The 5,089-nt window shown below is 45.3% G+C and overlaps 1 non-coding gene across 1 annotated transcript; it reads left to right on the forward strand.

The window, feature by feature from the left end:
• The first annotated feature begins 4,580 nt into the window (after positions 1-4,580).
• LOC125603021 lies at positions 4,581-4,686 on the forward strand. Its single transcript, XR_007335175.1, has one exon. It is a non-coding gene; the product is annotated as a small nucleolar RNA R71 (small nucleolar RNA).
• Positions 4,687-5,089: the final 403 nt, after the last annotated feature.

A 5,089-nucleotide genomic window follows, 5' to 3' on the forward strand; every position in this document is an offset into this window, starting at 1 on the left:
TTGGTTATAGTCATTTAGCTTGACTGTGGTAGTGATTGGCTATTTGGTGGAGAAACAGCTGCTTGTTGGAAAACAAGCATCCACGTCATCTCTGCACATTCTGGACCAAGATGCAATGAACTTCTTGTGGCCTCATCATTTCTTGTCCATTTGTCATCCATCTTCTCAAGTACATTGGAGATGTTCTGTAGCCTATCTTGAATGTTGTCAATGCTGACCTGGTGCCAGCCTATGTTGTCATAGGCGTATGCTGAAAGTTCTGTCAGTTCCTTGTGCATTGACTCTATCGTCTTGTGTATCAGCTGCTCGCCGGCTGGTGTAGACTCGGCGTCGATCGATGCGATTATGTGTTCGTCGGTCGATCTCGGCGACTTACCATCGAGCGATTTCGCTCGCGTCCTGTCGATCGATGCTGATATCTGGTGCTGAGCTGCGAGTTGCCTCTGAATGGCTTTGACTTCTTTCTGTAGCCATTCTGCTGGCTGTCTAGTCCACTGATTTTGTTGTCGAATGGAAAGTAGATGTCATCGCAGCGTTTGTCAAGTCGTTCCTCCATGTTGTCTATAGCAGTGTAGATCTTGGATGTGATCTTGTCAACCTCTGCTGCTGTGTAAGAAGTAACTCCACAGGATTCTTGCCATCGATCCAAGGCCCTCGTAGCCTGTCGATCGATGCTGATTTTGCCTGCAAAATTTTTGATTAGTAATGTTATCAATATCCTTTTGGGCATGAAGTAATTGACTAGACAATTTGTTAAATCTATCATGACTGGTGATATAAAGCGGTCATGCATGTCCTCGTAAGTCCTCAGCCTCTCATTCATGGCTGAGACCTTAGCGTCGAGCGATGTGAATGTACACACGTCGATCGATGTGGCTGGTTGTTGGTCCTTCTTGCGAATGGTGTCCAGATCTTGCTGTAGTAGCTCGATTTTAGTGCTCAGCCAGTCCACGTTGTTGTTGAGAGGGTAGTACACGTCGTTTATCCTTTGTTGATGTATGATGAGACTTCCCATTCATCCTTGTGTTGTGCTGAACATTGCGGTTCTGCAGGATCTGGGCTGTAGGAAGACTGACGTCGATCGATGGTGCATGTGGTGCGTCGATCGATGTTGAGGTCGTGGCTTCCTTCTCAAGTTGCTGACGTAAACTCTCAATTTATGTCCTCATTTCTGCCATACTTCTGAAAAGCTCATTGTAGCCTCTATCCAAAGGTTGATGTGTATCTTCTACCAATGTTTTGAGCTCCTCTCCCAGTCTTTCCTGAGCTCCACAAATACCAAACACCATCTCATTGATTTCATCTTTGTGTAGAGTTCTGGTGCCAGTCTTGTGAGTGTGAAGGAAGTGGCATGTTCTGGAAGACAGATGTGGCTCTCTTCAAAAGAGATGCTCTTTCCAGTAATTTCCTGATGTCGTCCTTTGTGACAGGTATCATCTCACCAGCTACGCCTCGTGCGTGTCCACACTCATCTCTGTAGACTCCATACTCGTCCCTTCGTTCCCAAGTGAACTTTCTGGCTCCGTACATGTCAAAAGCGCGGTTTCCAAATTTGTAACGTCTATCGATCGACGTCGGGTCATCCTTATCGATCGACGTTGTGGTTACCCTGTCGATCGATGTCTCAGTTGTCCCGTCGATCGATGCTTGCCCTTTTGGTTGGCGTGATAGATCTGGATTGATTTCTGTTGTGGCGACTCCTACGTGGTTGTTAGGATCTGTTTGAATGACGTCTGGAGTGCCACGTTGCTGTGAGAATAGGTTGTCAGGTCCATTGGCTACTTGAAGGATATCTGCTATGTCCTCTCTGGACACTTGTAAGATCCTTCCATCTATTGCACGTGCGTTGCCATCTGGGTCCCTGAAAATACCAAATTCATCAGGTGTTAGAAAACCGTAATCAATGTTTGCATTATCATTCAATTTAGAAATAGAAAGATTAGGGTTTAGAGTAGTATCGATCGATGTAGATACATATGCATCGATCGATGGCAGAGTAATTTCTGCAGAACTTGTGTTCTTGAGATGATTGCTCTTCATGGATTTTCCTGTTGATGTAGAAGGAAGAGTGTTCATCTTTTTGCTTGTGTGTCTGCTCTGGTGTGTTGAAGTGGTTTTGGGGGTGCAAAACGATTTATATAGGTATCTATAAACCTAGTTGGGGAGGGAATATTCTCCTGCTCCTGGATTTTCGCTGCGATGCGAATATCGATCGATGTTTCTGTGTGGGTGTCGATCGATGTGAGCGGTTGTTTTGCTGGACGAGGGTGGGTATCAACCGATGTGGAGTGCACTTCGGCGATCGATGTTGGAAACGTGTTTGTGAACTTATGTGTTTCAAATCTTTCATCCTGCAAAGACATTTCTATTGCACGTTCTTTCCAATAATCCTCATCGTATTCCTCTGTATGTTCCTCGTTAGATGAAGTAATTACAGTGTCAACTGCAAAATTTTCATGGAAACCACTGTCTGCCTAACTGCCTATAATAATATTATCATGTCCTCTCTTGCTTGGAGGTTGGAAGGCAAAGTGGGGGTAACAATGATTAGGTGGAGTGAAATGGTCAACTGGCTGCTTTACGTCGAGTGACGTGTTGTTGCGGTCATCGGTCACAGTTGACTCATTGGAATCGATCGATGGAAAGTGGGGGTGTCGATCGATTCCGAGTACTCTGTTTCGTACTCTGATTCATACTCTGCTCCACAATGGCATGCGCCAATGAAGCCAAGTTCTTTCCGTAATCCACAGAATTAATAACCTTTCTCTTAGGTCGGATGGGGTCGTAGTGGATGTTGGGGTCTATTAGCGTCAGACACAATTTGTTTTTGTTCATGTCACATACGGCTCCTACTGTAGCTAGGAAAGATCTTCCAAGCAGAAGTGAAGAGTTCAGTTAAGCTCGATGTCTAGGACATGAAAATCTACAGGGACAAGGGCATTACCAATCTGTACCTCCAGATCTCGTATGATACCTCCTGATCGTTTTTCTGAAAGATCCACGAAGGTGAAGGATTCTGTTGAAGGTTCGATGGTCAAACCAAGCTGGTCTGCCATGATCCTAGGAAGGATACTAACTGATGCTCCTGTGTCACACATTGAATGGGGAAATTCAACACCCTTGACTACGCATGGTATTGCAAACTTCCAGGATCACTCTTCTTCGTCAATGTGATCCTGTGTTTCATCTTCTCTCTGACTTGATGAAACTTTCTCCTAATGTCCTCCTCAATTACCTTGTTTCTCTGAAGAACATCCACAACCGGTGTGTGAAGTAAGCTTCATCAAAAGCTTTTTTGATTGGGATTCTGAGGACTCTTTTAGTGAAACTATCCATCTCCTTATCGTTAGCTTCCCTCTTAAGGTTTTTAGGAATCTTCTTCTTTCTTTTCCTTAACCTTTTCCCTACAGTTTCTTGATTTTCTTGAACTGGTTCTGGTAAACTATTTAAAGGGTTGGGTTTTGATTCGGGTGGGCGCTAATGGTTTAGGTGGTGGTCTGAGTGCGTTGATATATCATTATCGATTGAGGGTAACTGCACTCGGTATGTCAGAGGTGCCTGTCAATCGATGGGAGGTGTGTTGTGACGATCGACGTCGGACTCACTCTGTCGATCGATGGTTAGCTCAACCGATCGATCGATTTTATCATAGAAAGAGGAGGGTGGGCGAGGATGCTTAGCTGTGAATTCCTCATGAGTTAGAATTCGAATTGCATTGCAATCAGTAGATTTAGTGGACGACGTCGATCGATGACTGGAGTAATCCGTTCATCGATCTTCGTCATGGTCTGTCGATCGATGCAAGTTCATCGACATCGGTCGACACCATTGAGAACCGCCGAGACTCATGGAGATTTCGATTTCGAAGTCTCCTTCCTCAAGCTTTTCATTTCTCACCACTTGCCAGAAATCATCGTCTATGATGGCATTTACGTGGTGTTTCCCTTTGTCGTCTCCTGCCTCTCTAGCGAAAGCTTCTTGCCTCTTTATAGTCTCGCCCGTCTGAATTACTTGCGTTTCAAGTTTTCTCACCTGAGTCCCTAAGGTCTCGATTTTGTGTTGTCCCAACAGTACTCGATCAGCATCTCTTCGATCTTGTTTTCCTGAGTCTGGGGTGGTGGATTTTGGTAGTAAAAGTTCGAGTAGCTTTTGCTGTTGTTGAAGGGTTTTTGAAATTGTGAATTTTGGTTACTTCTTTGACCATTTCCAAAGAAGTTTCTGTTTCCGCCCTGGTTTCCAAATTTCTGGAATCCGGTACCTCCGATGTAGTTCACATTTTCTTCTCCTTTCGTATCTGCTACTTCTCCTTCAACTGAACAGACTTGCTTCCTAAGAAGCTCGTGCACCACATCTAACTTAGCTCTTACTTCGTCCATCGGTTCCTTCCCAATAGAGGCTACAGACTTCCTCCATTCAGAGTCAGTGTTTTTGGTGCTGCTGCTGTCAGCAAGGTTTTCGATAAGTCTCACAGCTTCCAACGGATTCCGAGTAGTGAAGTTTCCTTCACTCGCCGTATCAAGAGCCATTTGATACTGTAAGGCGAGACCTCGGAAGAAAGTGCTTACAGCTGCACTTCGTTAAATCCGTGGTGTGGACAGTCTCGCTGGAAGAACCTAATTCTAATCCACGCATCTTTGAAGGACTCTCCAGCCTCCTGCGAGAATGTGGAAATTTTGTTCCGAAGTTCTTCAGCGCGCGCCTCATCAAAGAAGTTTTGTAAGAAAGCATTCTTGATGTCGGCCCAGGATGTTAAAGATCCTGTGGGTAGCAGCCTAAGCCAGTGCATCGCTTCTCCATTCAGCGTGTATCTAAAGAGCTTGCACAGCAAGTAATCTTCGGGGACTCCTTCCATCCGAATAGCAGCAATTAGATCCTCGAACCGTTCCAGATGGTCCATAGGATGCTCGTACGATAACCCAGAGTAGGGTATCTGCGACACGAGGGTGTAGTATTGAGGCTTCAGCTCGAAATTCTGCTTCTGAATCTCCGGAAGTCGAATAGTTGATCTGTTGGAATAGTACTCATCTGGGCGATTGTAGTCGGCCAGTGGTTTCGATCGAGCGTCCTCATCTACAGGTTGAGCAGCCCC

This window comes from Brassica napus, unplaced genomic scaffold (genome assembly GCF_020379485.1).
Source record: "Brassica napus cultivar Da-Ae unplaced genomic scaffold, Da-Ae ScsIHWf_3067;HRSCAF=3877, whole genome shotgun sequence".
Taxonomy (NCBI): domain Eukaryota; kingdom Viridiplantae; phylum Streptophyta; class Magnoliopsida; order Brassicales; family Brassicaceae; genus Brassica; species Brassica napus.